General features: G+C 44.6%; 1 protein-coding gene across 3 annotated transcripts in view; it reads right to left on the minus strand.

Moving 5' to 3' along the window:
- The window catches only part of ZFAND6 (zinc finger AN1-type containing 6), a 42,464-nt gene that overhangs the window by 24,509 nt on the left and 762 nt on the right, over positions 1-17,193 (minus strand). Inside the window, exon 1 of one of the 3 annotated variants that reach the window (XM_068274964.1) lies at positions 1,271-1,404. The exons of the other annotated variants lie outside the window; for them this stretch is intronic. The gene's annotated coding sequence lies outside the window, so the exon portion shown is untranslated. Of the gene's footprint in view, positions 1-1,270; positions 1,405-17,193 lie in introns of those variants that run through there. 3 annotated transcript variants of the gene reach the window in all.

Here is a 17,193-nt window from a genome sequence, read left to right on the forward strand (position 1 = left end):
TTACATGGTTATTTGGGTTGAAAAAAAAAAGACATAGGTCCATCGAGTTCAACCAGAGAATAAAGTACAACACCAGCCCGCCCCTTCACATATCCCTGTTATTTCACAGGAAGGCAAAAACCCCTTACAAGGCATGGTCCCTCCCCCTTTAGTGCCTTGGAAGTCATTATACATTTTATTCATCATGTTACTTTTATCACTGTCATTAACAACTGTATTTTGTCACCATTTATGTATTTTGTATATGGTGTATACCATTGTCTGTATTATTATGTGACCCATGATCACTTCTCACTTTTTAATAATAGTAATAATAATAATAGTCCAAATTAGCCCAAAAAGGGAAAAGAATCCTTCCTGATTCTAGATGGCAATCAGATAAAATCCCTGGCTCAACACCACCAGAGATAACCTATTATAGTCATTGATGTCTTTCAACACAAGGAAAGTATCTAAGCCCCCTTATGCTGGGGATACACGGTATGTTTCTGTACCGTGTATCGACCAGCTGATCCGGCCAGCTGATAATATTCAGCTGGCCCGATCAAGCCGCTCGACCCCCGCCCGCTCGATTACTGCCTGCGGACAATGGCAGGGAATCGAGCGCTGATAAGGAAGCGCCGGCGGGGGCGAGCGGTAATCGATCCGCGGGGACGAGGCTGGGGTCGATCCGGCGGCTAATCGAGCCGCCCGTCGACCTGTGTATTTACAGCATGAGACACAGATATAGAATTTGCCTTAACTACTTCCTGTGACAGTACATTCCACATTTTAATCACCCTCACTGTAAAGAACCTTTTCCTACACTTATTTTTTGGACTATTAGACGCTCCGGATCATAAGACGCACCTAGGTTTAGAGGACAAAAACCAGGAAAAAAAAATACTACTACTACACCTGATGCGTCCATGGTGCAGGAACATCTTGTGGAGCTTCTCACCCCCAAACTACAGTAATCCCTCTCTAGTTACAGTAATATCCCCACAGTTACAGTATGCTCCCCCACCCAGTTATAGTAACACCCCCATTACAGTACTACCCCCTAATTACCTTAATACCCCCTCCTTATACTAATACCCTCTAGTTACAGTAATCCACTGGCCCCCACCCCAGTTATAGTAATAATACCTCATTACATTAATGCCCCCCAGTTACATACCCTGGCCCCCAACCCAGTTACAGTAATAATGTCCCATAACATTAATAAGCCCCCAGTTACCATAATCTACTTTTCCACCACAGTTACACCAAGTACAGTAAGAGGACTTACATAACCACCTCTGATAGTCACATGGTCACCTCTAGGCCATCTTGACAAAGTCAAAGGAACCAGGGAGCTGGAGGCCGACGTGTATATGTGGTTATGCGGACTGGCACCCTCCCGGAAGTGCAGTGATGAGGAAGTAAAGAGCCACAGGTTGCTCCGGGTCTCCAACAGTCTCGATGCCAAGCAGTGCACTGTGTGTATCTGTTAATTATTCAAAGCGCTCAGGCTAGCAACTGTGTTAGCTAAGAACAGAGTGCGCTTACACCTGAGTACAGCAATACTCCACAGATTATTTATAATAAAAGTCCAGCGCACATCTGTATTTTTTTTTTCTCAAGATATTCACCCCATTCTCTATTTGAATCATTATCTTCACCATCATCAGACACAATGTCCCATCTGTATTTACTAGGGACTATTCCTTTAGCTAGATATTTATTTAGAGTAGCTATATCCCACCATGTGTTCTGTTCTTTAATAAGGACATGTTCTAATTGTTTGAACTGCTGATCCAAATTCGCATCTGTTTCCCCAGTGCCCCCTTCCCTAACCTTAAAAACCTCATCAAGGTCTATTGTTCTGTTGTCCCTATATTCAAATACATCCATGTTTGTGGAAAATAGTGGTTTCAGATACCTTATACCGTATCACTTTAAAATTCACTTTGCTTTGATCAAACAATCACTTCAATCATATACATATATTGCCAAGCTGCTTATCATAGGCTAAACCTCAAGATATCTGTTAATTATTCAAAGCGCTCAGGCTAGCAACTGTGTTAGCTAAGAACAGAGTGCGCTTACACCTGAGTACAGCAATACTCCACAGATTATTTATAATAAAAGCGCACAGATGTGCGCTGGACTTTTATTATAAATAAAGTGCACTGTGTGTGCAGGAGGAGACAGCAGCACTGTAGACCAGACCTCGGCAGCTCCTCCGTGCATGCCATCTGCACTGGCCGCCGCCTCCTCTTCCAGAACAGGTCCTCTTATCAGGCACCGCCGCCGCACTATTAGGAGAGACTCCTGTCTCTGTAAGGAAAGAGTGCAAAGGCATGACAGCCCGGGACTCGACAGCTCCACCAAGAGCACCAGCCACATTGCATCGGGAGGAGGAACACCTCCCGCACCAGCTGCCGCCTCCTCGCCAGGGGAAAGAGTCCTCCAGGTTGCTCCGGGTCTCCAGTGCACTGTGTGTGCAGGAGGGGACAGCATGACTATAGCCCAGACCTCGGCGGCTCCTCCGTGCGCGCCAACTGCACCGGCCGCCGCCTCCTCTTCAAGCCCTCCTACCAGCGCCACTGCTGCTGCAACCGCACAATGAGAGACTCCTGCCTCTGTATGGAGAGGGTGCAGCGGAATGACAGCTCGGGACTCGGCAGCTTCACCAAGTGCATCAGCCACACAGGGAGGAAGAACACCTCCCGCCTCCTCGCCAGCTGAAAGAGTTCCCGTGCACCATGCCCAGCGACCCGCAGATTCCTCTTTCCCTACCGCTGGCTCCCCAGGCCTGGCTGCAGACAGCGGACAGGCAGGTAAGACCTGGGGGGGGGGGGCTGGCACAGACTGAGCTCACCCTGCTCACTCCACCATGCTCAGGTTCATGCCCGAACTGTCAAATTATGACGGGGATTAGTGGGGAGTGCGGAAGTATCCGTGGCACCGGGCGAAGTTTAACATTCGGACTAAGACGCACTGACTTTTCCCCCTACTTTTGGGGAAGAAAAAGTGTGTTTTATGGTCTGAAAAGTACGTAAATGGCTAAATAGTTCTTCTCCATGCGCAGATCATGTTTCCTAGTCCTTTTTGCACAAGTCTTTTATATTGCCCTCTGATGTATTTATAAATGTTAACTAGCTCTCTAATGGGGGGGGGGGGGGGTGTCAGGTCAATTTCTTGATATATGGGCCAAAGCAATATAGTCAGAGTTAATATTTTTTTCATAATTGTGGAAGAATTGAACACAGGTGTGTGAGATACACATTGGTCAGATTTTTCATGCTACAATCAGAAGAATTAATTAAAAATTCTCAACTTGAAAAACTGTAGTGTGTGAGACCACCTTTGATCAAATTAAAATTGTTAGGAAATGCATCAGACTGGCCCAATTTGAATAAAAAAGTGCATGAAAACTGGAATTCTTAGCCTCTTGTTGCAGACAAGTTTTGGGTCACTTTCCTTCATTAAATTGGCAAGTGACATGATGACATAGACGTGTATGTAGTGCCTAGCACACATAACTATGCTGTGTTCCTTTTTTTCTTTCTCTGCCTGAAAAAATGAAATATCAGGTATGTAAGTGGCTGACTCAGTCCTGACTCAGACAGGAAATGACTACAGTGTGACCCTCACTGATAAGAAATTCCCTTGTTATCTCCTTGCTCTCAGAAGCCATTTTCTGCTAGGAAAGTGTTTTGTAGTTGGAATTTCTTATCAGTAAGTGTCACACTGTAGCCACTTCCTGTCTGAGTCAGTCACTTACATGCCTGATATTTAACTCTTTCAGGCAGAAAGAAAAAAAGGAACACAGCAGTTATTTGTGTGCTAGGCACTGTACATACACATCTATCTCATGTCACGTCAGTTCGGGTATCCTTTAACCATCCCTAGAGTTCTAGCCACGCATTCCTAGGATATGTAGAACCGGTAATTCTCCAAATAGATGTTCAGCGAGAGGGAAATAACTCTGACCTGCAGAGTGTACACAAGTCAGAATTCTTTGCTTCATTGACCATCTCTACTTTCAGGTACTCAGAAAACACACTAAAACCTGACACTTTATAGGCTGCGGCACAAAATGGTCGGGGGAATCAATTGGCTTTTATTTAACCAGGCACGGCTCATTTATTGATGTTTGTAAGTGTGTAGCTGCAGTTATCCTTTAAGAATCAATTAGGAATCCAGCAGCAGCTGTTAAACCACGCTACTCAGAATAAAGTGGCATGATGTCACACAGTCACATAGCAAATGAAGCTAGAGTGTCAAGGAGGTAAAACCTATGGCATATAATCTGAAGTAAGGCCTCTTTCACAGTGCGAAGTTAAAGTCGCACGTTACAAAATGTTCCAACGCAGACTAATGCACAGCAATGCAAAGTCTGTGCGACATTCACAGTGCACATGTGTTGTGTGCAACGTGTAATTATAATATAATTTCTATTTTGCAATAGGAGCTCTAAACTGATTTTTTTTTTAACCTACTGACTACAGCTAAACTGAAATCAGACTAGGCAGACTACACACTGGATTCACACTGTGCAGGTTGTGATGTGCAGGGACTCTAATGGACACTGATCTGCACGTTAATTCAGGGTCTGCATGTAGCGAGTTCAGTGTTCTCCCCAGGCTTTAGTTGGATGTTCCACCCGGCTAGTTTTGATGAGCACCCAGCTGTCATCGACTCACCTCCTCCTATACTATAAGCCGAGTTGCACACAGAAGCATCGGCCCTGCATTCTCTCATATTGCCCCACCCGGCTACTTTTTCATGCCACCCAGCTGGAAAAAATTTCTGGGGAGAACACTGGAGTTATGCTAGGTACACACTATTCAATTTTCGGGTAGATTTACCTGCCAGATAGATTTCCAACATGTTTTGATTTTTCGATCATTTGTTGAATAGCTTTTTCCAATCAATTTTCATAGAACTGAACGAAAATTGACTGGAAAAAAAACAATTAAAAAAATGATTGGAAAAAAAATCGACCGAAATTCAGATCAGACATGTTGGAAATAATCAATATGGCAGATAAATCTGCCACAAAATTGTATGGTGTGTACCTAGCAATCCCCTCTCTGACTTACAAATGACTTGCCAATACGAATGTCCCCAAAAATATTAAATTTGATTCTGTGGGTGCAAGTGAAAAAAAAAAAAAAAAAATCTTTCAAAAAGACCTTGTAGTTTGAGAACTTCAATTTAGAAAAAAAATCCAAAGACAAAATGTTTTTTAACCTGGTAAAATGACATTTCGCTGTGGTACACAGAGGTTGCACAGAGGGGGACACTGAAGGCACAGGAGACAAAGACGGCACAGTGTTTCAACTTATAGGGAGATTTGGGTTAAAGGACAACAGAAGTGAGAGGAATATGGATGCTGCCATATTTATGTCCTTTTAAGCAATACCAGTTGCCTGGCAGTCCTGCTGATCCTCTGGCTCTAATACTTTTAGCCATAGATCCTGAACAAGCATGCAGCATATCAGGTGTTTCTGACAACATTGTCAGATCTGACTGGATTAGCGGCATACTTGTTTCTGGTGTGATTCAGACACTACGGCAGCCAAGTAGATCAGCCGGGCTGCCAGGAAACTGGTTTAAAAGGTAACAAATATGGCAGCCTCCCTATTTTTCTTTCTTCAGTTGCCCTTTAAGAACGAACCTACAGTCCCCATCTTTTTCTTAGCAATGGTTTTCTGCCACTTAGTACAGTACATATACTTTCACTAAAACTGAAACTGAGTGTTCTGAGCTTCCTACAATTTTCCACAGCTGTTTAGAACGTTCTATTCAGATCTTAATTACACTGAATAGGGCAAAGATATGATGAGAACACAAATCTCTGTGATTGGAATTACAGTACGAAATTACTACTAATTTGTAAAACACCGAGTGAATAATACATGCGCATAACTATCTAAACCAGTAAGTAGTTATACTTATTGGTGGTCCTAGTGTATAGAATTGCTGAAACGTGATCTGTGTAGAAATAAAGATAGAAAAGTATTTTCCAGGCTGCCGCACAATGACTATCATTCATAAAGCATTCCCGCATGCGGTAATGCTGAAAACAGTTGACTTTACCGACCACTTAGCAAAATGTCCATTCATAAAAGCTGTTACCGCATGAAAAGCTGACAGTCCTGAGCAGAACGATAAATTACCGCCTTGTGCAGTGATTATCTCAACACGTCACTACATGTCAATTCATAAAGATTTGAGCAGGCGGTATCAGGACGGAGAATACCGCTCCCTTGGAAGCGGAGATAAGCATGCAGATAACAGCAATGTTAATAGGGACAGACCTCCCAGGCAGCAGCAGCGAAGACATAACAAAAAAAGGCATCCCAGAATACCCAGGCTGTGTTTTTTAACCTCTTGGGTACCTGTTTTCAGATATATTTCACATCAGAAATCCTGCATGTGTAACATTTCTTGAAGTTATTCTAAGCTGTGGCAATTAAATAGATTGTTTAGAAAGACTAATAGATAGATTCAGGGCAAACCGAGGCAATTTTAAAAAATAATGCACATCTAAAGGGAAGCTGGGGCTGCCTCCTATTGTAAGGCTGTCTCTGGAGGAGAAAATGTATCAACTCAGCCAGCTTCTCATGTTTCCGCCAGCCTAGTTTGGGAGATCACCGCACTGCTAATCGCAACTGTAAACATTTTTATGAATGAGCACACAGAAGTCTAAAATACTGAATGCGGTATTTTCCTGCCTGGATTTTTTTTATCCTAACACACTTTTATGAATGATAGCCAATGAGTTGATATCACAAATGATGCCTCAAGTCTCAATTATGTGCAAAAAGGCAGCAGATATCACCCATACAAATGAAGCAATAAATAAACTGTGTTTAACTTGTTAGGCCTCGTTCACATTAGGCAACGCGTATGGCCGTGGGTTCGAGACACAAGCAGACCCGATTGCACGCCATCTGCGTTGCCGTGTGCTGCTGATCCCATTCATTACAGTGAATGGGATCATTCCCATTGGGATCATTCCCGCTGACAGCGGCTTGTTTATGGAATAGGTTGATATCTCGGAGGGTGTATACTAATACTTCCCAAAAGGCCACAATACCTTTATCTTGCCAGTGCTGTAGTTAATATGTCTATTGCAATACTATATGTTATATTTATGTGGTGCCTGCTGGTTAATCTGTGCGCTGTATGGTTTTAAATGATTTTATTGGTTGCAGGGACAAGTCCCCAATAAACTTTTTGATTTAAATTTTTGGTGGTCTGATGGTGATGTATTATAGTAGCCTAGATGGATGCTTTTCTTGTGGTTTTATAAGAGCTTACAGGTCCATGGCTTTACTCCTTTTTGGAGGTTTATTGCTCTCTCATTTTTGTGTAACAAGCATGCTAAAGTGCTTAACATCACAGGACACTTGTACACAGACTATTCTCAGCCAAGCCAATTTAACTTTAAGGTACATACACACGTCTAACAATGCACACCCAACACCACAACGAGCTGTTTACATGACTTGTACTTTTCACGCACCAACCAACTGAACGACTGCACGACATGGCCACATTCAAAACAAGTACGTCACTCCAGCAACGTTGTACACACGTGGCCAACTGAGCGATATCAGCCCAACAGTTGTGTGAGTTGATCCACGGTACGGATGAAGAAAACCGCCTGTTATCAGTCACTCGTCTAATCATTTGCCACATCTACACATGCCTGACTGTAGTTCAACACACCAAAAAAAAAAAATCAGACAACAGTCTGGCGGTTTGGTTGAGCGTGTGTACGGGCCTCTACGCTACGCTAGGTACACACACAATACAATGTTCTGCCAAATTGACTATTTCCAACAGGTTTGATCTGATTTCGAATCGATTTCCCATAGAAGTGAACGGAAAAAAGATCAGACTTGTTGGAAATAGTCGATCTGAAAGTAAATCAGCCAGAAAATTGTATCGTGTGTACCTAGCATTAGAGTAGAGGATTATAGGAGTAGAGATAATTAATCAGAGCCTGCAGGATTTTACCAGACTCTGCACAGACTGACAGCTCAAATCATCATCTACCATTTCTTGTCAAGGGTGTTTTCATTAAACATTTACCTGAATCAGTTAATGACGCATGGTTTTTACATTATGCAGCTATGTTTGTATATTACTTTGCAAAGCACGAAAGGGAATGTTGGCACTATATGAAGAACAATTATGTGCATACACTCTGCAGAATATATCAGATGAACTATACAGCACAGTACACGTGGCACTGGCTTATCTCTCATCTCACAGGCCGGTTCACACTTATGTCCAATTCACAGAACACAGGAACGGATGTGTACACAGATCCCATGATAAGCAGAAGATCCGTTCACACTTGGCTTTTTGAATGGATGCATTCTGGAAATTGGATCGTCACAATCCTAAACTGCAGGTTTTTTCCCCAGACACCAATGCAATTAATGCATGCATATAGGAACGGACAGTGTCCATTCTCACTAGGCTGTTTTCCATATACATTGCTGCTCTACTGACCTGTCTTCAGCCATCTTTTTCCTTTGGGTTCACCGCCACTGTTGCTGCCGCCGCTCGGCTCCAAATGCAGGTATACAGATAAATGCCCCAGCAGTCGCATCAGGATACCGCTGGATGGCATTAGTAGGGGTTAAGACTCACCTACCCGCCGCTTCCTGCGTCACGTCTCCATGGCAACAGGGCGTTGTGACATGTGTCACATCACATGCCAGCGTAACACGCCGACACGTCCCAACGGCGTGTTATGTGACGCCCTGTTGCCATGGAGATGCAATGTCGGAATCAGAGAGCAGGTGAGTTTTAACCCCTGCTAATCGCCCGCTCGTGACTCTGATGGGGGGAGGAATCTGATGTACAGCGCACGCGGGTCTGATATGGCCCACGGGCCGTAGTTTGCCCAGCGCTGCTACAGACCAATGGGAATCCTCCCTCTCCAGGCGCAATGTATTTCTGCTGAAATCTATCAGAATTGTGCTCGCCATGTATGGTAGGGATAGATCAGCTAGACCAGTGGTTCTCAACATTTTTTTGGTATATACCCCTTTTAAAACCCTGTACTCACCAAGTACCCCCTAGCATAGTAAACATTATCACAAGTACCCCTTGACAAATATATATTTAATCGTAGTACATGATAATTGGTTCTAAACCATTTCCAAGCATTTACCATTGCTTATAATTAGCTAAACACTAATTCGGTGTTGTTTAAATAAGATTTATCATTTTCTAAACCCTAAATTTGTTAATCTTGGTTAAGTATATCAAGCCCGAGTACCCCCTGGAACCATCAGAAGTACCCCCTGGGGTACACGTACCACACGTTGAGAACCTAGGAGCTAGACTAATTAGGCCATTACTGACTCGTGCATGGCTAGCTTTAGCAGCAGAGGTGAAGACATCCTGTTGCCTGGATCATTAGACATTGCTCAGTGTTAAGGCCCGTACTCACGGGCTGCAAAACTCGCCTGTCGCCAGCACACGTGAGCGTGTGGGCGAGAGGCCGGCGACAGCTTCTCGCCAGGTCCCTCCGCGTACACATGCGGAAGAGGGACCAGCGGCAAGGCGGAAGCTGTCGCTGACGTTCCTCCTCCCCCCGCCGGAAGGTCTGTGAACCTCAATGGACGTTGCTGTCGCTAGTCCGCGTACTCACGCAGACTAGCGACAGTTGCGGCGGGGGGGCAGCGGCGACTGTCGCCATGCGATTGAAAGTTTCAATCGCATGGCGACATAGCGACGGGCGACAGTTCGGGGGCGCGCGGGCGTGCGACGGCCCATACTCACGGGCGACCTGTCGCCGCAACACGCGCGCGCCGCGTGTTGAGGCGACAAAAGTCCCTCGTGAGTATGGGCCATTAGCTGGATATAACAGGCTCCACAGCTCTATAACAATTTTTCTGACTCATGGTATGATAAAGCTGTTTAGCTGTGGCAGACATGGTAATTTTGTCTGGAGATGGAAGGCTGTCAAGCAATTACTTTAGCTGGCTGTGAAGATTGTGCTGATGGCTTTAGCTGACAGTGCATGAACATTCAGCTAGGTGAAGCTGCATGTTCTGTTCTATAGAGGTGGAGGAGTAGCAAGAAGCACCCTGTAGAGCCCAGGGACAAGCTGACCTCTTATTACAGACTATACTTCCAAAATTGTAAAGCAATCTACAGTGTAGAACATAGGACAAACACCAAAGGCAAAGCTTACAGAATATCCAGCCTCCTCACCTCAGTGGCACAGATTGCTACAACAATTCATGGTAAGGCCAGATGCTGCATTGGAATTCCTGGTTCAAAAGCACAATCATGCCCTCTTCCTGGCACTGCCATGTTGAAACTCCTGGCCCTGCACCAATGCTGAGGCCAGGTAGATGTCAGAGGGGGGGGCGGCAGGGGGCATAGCTGTCTAGCCCAAGATGGATTCTTATCACACTGTAATGGCTCACTGGAACTCTGCTGAGTGCAGGGCAACAGCTGACAGAAGTACACCTAAAGGACAACTGTGAGGAGAGGTAAATAGAGGCTGCCATATTAATTTCCTTTTGAACCGTACCAGTTGCCAGGCAATCCTGCTGATCCTCTGCCTCTAATACTTTTAGCCATAGAACCTGAACCACCAAAATTAGCTGCATGCTTGTTTGTGGTGTGATTCAGCCTCTACTGCAGCCAAATAGAACTGGTATTGTTTGCAAGAAAATAAATATGGCAGCCCCCATATACCTCTCGGTTCAGTTGTCCTTTAACTAGTTGTCAGGCACGCTTATTTGCTGGGTGCTCGAAGCCGGCTGCAAGCATACAGCACGTGCGGCAATCTCTTTCATGTGCATCTAAGTGGGCTGCAGCCAACCCTGGGTGGCTGCAACATTTTTTTAAAGGGTAGTAGCAAATGCCATGCAACCATAGTTACAAACATTCTGGCTAGGTTCAGTGGTCAGTTACATAACACATTATATTAAGTGTGAACTGCAATGGAGAACTAATACAAATCCTGCATGCAGTGGGTTAGATTAATAATTGCAGTATTTGTATAGCGCCTTTCTCCTGTCGGACTCAAAGCGCTTGCGGGGCAGCCACTAGAGCGCACTCAGTAGGCAGTAGCAGTGTTAAGGAGACTTGCCCAAGAAACTCCTTACTGAATTAGGTGCTGGCTTACTGAACAGGCAGAGCCGAGATTTGAACCCAGGTCTCCTGTGTCAGAGGCAGAGCCCTTAACCATTACACTATCTAGCCACGCGATCAGTTACAACGCAGTACTGTGAACAGGCCCATAGAATTATATGGGCAGTAAGTTGACATGCAGAATTATTCTGAAACGCAACTCACCACTGTGAACTAGCCCTTCATTTCTCAGCTGCATTACTTTGCAACCAGAAGGCAATTAACCCCAGCAGCTGGTTGATTGTGCGAAGGAGCCCTTTGGGATCTTATCCACACCTGCTGCTGAGGCACTGAGGCTCTACTCTGCAGCCTTACTTACAAATATATCAACCCACTATGGGATCACTTGAGTGATGCAGAATATGCATAGTTTTACAGGGAAAAGCCCATCTACACTTTACACAATTTGGGGAAAAACAATTAGACGCACAGGAAGCACTTCTCCCTTCACTGTAAATGCACCTTGACAAACGCAAGTCTGGTTCACGCGCTAGATAGTTCTTGCTTGAGTCGGCCAGTCAGGGCTGCCTCTGCCAATAATCTAACGTGTGAACAGCATTCTTATCGTGTCGGCAAGAGTGATACGGACTACAACAGCATCCCGTCCAAGCACAGGCCAAGTCCACTATTCTCCGTATGCCTGCTCCATCATGTGCCTCTACTGCATAGCAACAGAACTATACCCTGAACTGTTGCACGAGGGACTGAGTCCCAATTCCTATGGGCTACTAATTGTGCGTGTGTCCTTAAGACCAGGGTTACTTGATTAAGGTTAATCGCTTGGGATTAGGAGACTAAAAAAAACCCTGTTAAAAACATACTGACTCAAATCAGTGTATTGCAAACAAAGCAAATTACCCTAGTCCTGAAGGTGGTATCGCTCGGCAACCCGCTGCAGAACCTGCGTAGCCGGAAGCACTTTCGCCACATCACACCGCGGGTAGTGGCCTCCCTCATAGAGACTAATGGCCACTGCGACATGGGGAGTGCTGGGGAGCGCGCTGCGTTGCACCCTGTGTGAAAGGGGCCTAAAAATGAAAGAAACAAGTATGGCAGTCTCCATATAGCTATCACTTCAGGTTTCCTTTATAGGACAACTATAGTGAGAGGTATATGAAGCCTGCCATATTTACTTCCTTTTAAAACAATGCCAGTTGCCTGGCTGCCCTGCTAATTTGGCCACAGTGGTGTCTGAAAAACACCAGAAACAAGCATGCAGCTAATCTTGTTAGGTCTGACAATAGGCTCTATTCACAAAACTTCTCATACCAGCATCAACGCAGAATTATTTATCACCTAATTAAAAAAATATCCTTTTAGCATATATACAAGCAAAATAAATCACTCAAAGTACATTGTTCAATATTACTTTTCTTGACTTATTATATTTTTGCTCTTTGGGAGCTTAAAAAAGTAACATAGATAAGGTGAAAACATTCCCCTTCCTATCATTACCCATGTGAGGAGCTGAGAGCGGATACCATTCTATCTCTGTGAGTACAGACCCGATCACCTGACCCTGCCCATGTACCTTTGCTCTCTCTTGCCAAGATAAACCTTCTGTGGCCAGAATTACAGCTACAACACCCCAGTGATTTCTAAATGCATTAAGTAAAAGAGCAGTGTAATGGTTTTGACATAAGCTTTTAAAAACACACTGAGAAGAGCATAGGAAGGGTTAAAAGCTTTATTACACACTGGGAAGGGGACAATTGGACTGGAAAATAAGGGCCTACTACGCTGCAGTGCTGGCCACAAAGACGATCTTTGAGCAACAGAGAGATGGGTGGGATCACATGACCAGTTCTATGCTTTGGTGTGATTGCTGTACAGAGACCTGCTACAAACTGTTCAGACTTATGCACACTGGAATAATACAGAATACACAGGGAATAATGCACCTCCAGTTCTCACAGCATGCCTACTAGGACACCACCTGTCAGGGACATAGACACATTGCTAGCAGAAAAAGCAACACCCACTCTCTTTGTACTTTTTAAAACAAATATCTAGGCCATGTGACTGAATCTTCCAAAGAATTTTCTCCCCACTGAGCCCTGCCCACTCCATCACCCCTCCCCAAGCATCAAAACATACTGTAAGGGCTGATCCACACTGGCTGCGTTTTGAAAATGCATTCTCACTGCTGCAATCTTGAAAAATCATGGAAAAATTGACTGTGACAATTTTGCCATCATTCACATCATCTGATTAGACTGAAGCACAGGTAGTAAGAGCAGGGCTGTGCAGTCAGGACAAAAATCTTCTGACTCCAACTCCGACTCCTCAGTTTATGAAACCACGACTCCGAATCCAACTCCGGGTACCCAAAATGGCTCCGACTCCTCGACTCCTTAGCCTAATACTTAATAGGGCTATGGATTTTGTACAAAAATCATCTGACTCCCAACTCAGTTTATGAAATCAACGACTCGGACTCCAACTCCGGGTGCCCAAAATTGCCCCGACTCCTCGACTCAGACTCCACAGCCCTGAGTAAGACGTCGCAAAGTAGCCAGTGTTGTATTTGCTGAATGCATATTTTAAATGTTTTATTTTGGATCAGATGATCAAGAAGCTTGTACATAAAGAAGCTGTACAACTGAGTGGCTGCAAAGATCTATAAAACGATTTGGGCCCTAGTCTAGTTGAGGTAACCTAGCAGAAAACCTCATAGGGAAATGCTAACTTGATTGGGTGGACAGCATCCTTTCCAAATGCTAGGTTTCAGATAGGCTGTAGTAAACCATGCCCACACTATTCCGCCAATCACAACGCCTCAAGCTATAGAGGGTGCTGTGATTGGAGAAATTTTCCCTAGAAGATTTGTCCCCTAAACTAGACTAGCACCCAGTACTCCAATCACAGCACCCTCTCACAGCACAAAGTGTTGTGATTGGCCGAATACTGCGGGCGTAGTTTACAACCTATTGGAAACCTAGCCGTTTGAGAGGGTGCTGTCCACCCAATCAGGTTAGCAGAATTTCGTCATGAGGTTTCCCGCTGAGTCCCCTAAAGTAGACTAGCGCCACCATTTGTGCCCGACATTGAGCTTTAAAAGGGAACCTTAACTGAGGACAAAAAAAAAAAAAAAAAAAGTTTAACTTACCTGGGGCATATACTGCCCCCCTGCAAATGTCCTATGCTCACGCCAGGACAAACCGATGCTCCGGTCCCCCTGGAGCGAGCCAGTTTAAGACGACTGGCCAGTTGGTGGCCACTGAGGCTGTGCGGCGTGAGTCCTCGATCATGCTTCCATCACCAGGAGCATCCAGTGCATGCTCAGTACAAGATTTTTTTATTGTACTTTGCATGTGTGGGACGGCAACGGGAGCGTGATCGAGGACGCACAGGAGCAGTGGCCACTGACTGGCTAGAAACAAAACTGGCACGCTCTGTGGGGCCAGAGGATCTATTGGTCCCAGTGTGGGCACAGGACATCTGTAGGAAGCTGGCAGAAGCAGGGCTGTGGAGTCGGTACAAAAATCTTCCGACTCCAACTCCTCAGTTTATGAAACCACGACTCCGACTCCGGGTAACCAAAATGGCCCTGACTTCGACTCCTCGACTCAGACTCCTTAGTCTAATATTTAACAGGGCTGTGGATTTTGTACAAAAATCATCCGACTCCGATTCCTCAGTTTATGAAACCACGACTCAGACACCAACTCCGGGTGCCCAAACCTGCCCCGACTGACTCCACAGCCCTGGGCAGAAGCCCCAGGTAAGTTGAACTCTTTTTTTCCCCCATTAGTTAAAGGTTCACTTTAAATAATAATGGTTCTTGAGATTTTAGAGAAATTTTGAGAGGCAAACTAAAATATAAAAAGAAAATCAAAATCAAAAACACACACACTGAGCTTACAGAGCTGGGTGTGCCTTCATTTTGCCATGCAGCCAATAAAAATAAACAAACCTTCATTTTGCCATGCAGCCAATAAAAATAAACAAAAACAGGTTAAAACCTGGCAGGGTCAATAGGAAAAGACATGTAGATTTGACATGAAATGACCCAGCAGAGAGTTCCTGTTCAGGTCACAGCTGACAGATTCAATACCCTGAGGGCAGTTGGTTCATGCCTCTAGGTACCTGCATTTAAACAAGCGCTTTTAAAGGCTACAAGACTATACAGGTTCCCTCTAAAGGGAATACATGGCTATTATTGCATATTATTAGCACAATAATAAACAAAGGACATTAAAATATTTGTTTCAACCACTGGTTTGCCTGAGAAGCATTGTAAAGCCATGTACACACTAGATTTCATAGATTAGACAAAAATCTTTAAGTGGCCGATGTCATCCTTTAAGACCCACCACATAGACTCTTGCTTGCCTGTCACCTATCTTGCTCCATGGAATGGAACAGGCTACCAGCAACATCTGTACAATGTGAATGTTCCTAAATAGTCACTCAAAACAATCACGAATGATAGTGAAGCATGCATATGTCTAGCATGTTTGGTCTAGTTTTACTTCAGTGGGCATGATTCACAAAGGTTTTTCACCTGTTTTCCTCTGTTTTTATCTTATCTGTTACATTCTTAAAGAGAGTACCCTGGGGGTACTCACCTCGGTAGGGAGACACCTCTGAATCCTATCGAGGCTCCCCCTGTCCTCCTCCGTCCCACGGTGGCAGCGATCGAGCTCTCCGAACGGCAGGGATGTAAATATTTACCTTCCCGACTCCAGCGCAGTAGTGGCATTCGGCTCCAAAATAGGCGGAAATATCCGATAGCGGTCGGGTCCGCTCTACTGGGCAGGCGCAAGTCTCCTGCGCAGTAGAGCGGACCCGACTGAGACCGGCTATTTCCGAGCAAAAGAGCAGCAACAGCGCCCCCACTGGTACCAGAAAAGGTAAATATTGCAAAGCCAAATTGTTGTCTGTGCATTCCGCGGGTCGCAGCGAGACCGCCTTGGGACACAGGAGGACGGGGGATGCCTCGATAGGGTCCAGAGGTTTCCCCCTACCAAGGTGAATACCCCCCAGGGAAACTTTAATTACAGAGTATTTTTAAGCTTCAAACAACAGCAAAAATATAAATATAATTAAGGTAAGACAAGCAATATTGAAATGAAGTTAATCAGGAACAACTTACTTTGAGTGATTATGTTGCTTGTAAATGTGCTGAAAGGTTATTTTTATCAATTAGGTGATAAAGATTTTTGAGAAGTTTTGTGAATAGAGCCCAATGTAGTAAAGATTTGCTTATGCAATGGTAAGTTGGCCATCTACTGAAAATGACCCAATTCTATTGCAATTTACCACTACTCATCATACAAAGCAGGGGTGAAACGTCAAGCATTGTATACAAGCTAGTTGGTTCTCTGCAAAAAAAAGGCCGGTTGGGACACCTCTCTGCATAGAATCCAGTGTGTGTACAGCAACGGCAAGCCCGCTTAATACGTTGGGGAGCGAACCGTATGGCAAATCAATTTGGCAGAGGGCATTTTTTATCCATCCCTGTCCATAGCAACAGAACACATGGCTACACTGGAGGCTAATGACATCTCTGTACAAAATTGGGCCCCAAACTGTCACCCAAACGATCCCTAATCACAATCCCTGTGAGCAATTAGTTAGGGATCGATTCCCGCTCGTCCCCGCCGGCGCTTCCTTATCACCGCTCGATTCCCTGTCATTAGTGAATTGATTATGTGAGTGGAAGGGCACAGCCAATGGTCACAAGAGGTGGGCAAGTGGGTCAGAGCAGACATTTCCTCACCCAAAAGGTAGAATGCAATTGGATGGAGTGTAAAAAGGGGAACAATCATTTACTTGGGCATACAATCTCCAAATCCACTGCTAAAGCAGGCATTCCAATTTTATTTGTAAATAATAAAAAAAAAAAAAAATGTAAGTGCAATAGCACTTTACGCAAAAAATAATAATAATAATTCTGTTCAACAGGAAGTGGAGAACAGTTCAATCAAGCCAAGAGCTCCAAATCAATTGACCAGCAGCTTCCAGCTTTTGATGTCACTTCAGTTTCTGCTTGAAGCAATTTATAACTAAACCTAACCATACACAGGACAGCTATGTCCC

The sequence above is a fragment of the Hyperolius riggenbachi genome, chromosome 3 (assembly GCF_040937935.1).
Source record: "Hyperolius riggenbachi isolate aHypRig1 chromosome 3, aHypRig1.pri, whole genome shotgun sequence".
Classification (NCBI taxonomy): Eukaryota; Metazoa; Chordata; class Amphibia; order Anura; family Hyperoliidae; genus Hyperolius; species Hyperolius riggenbachi.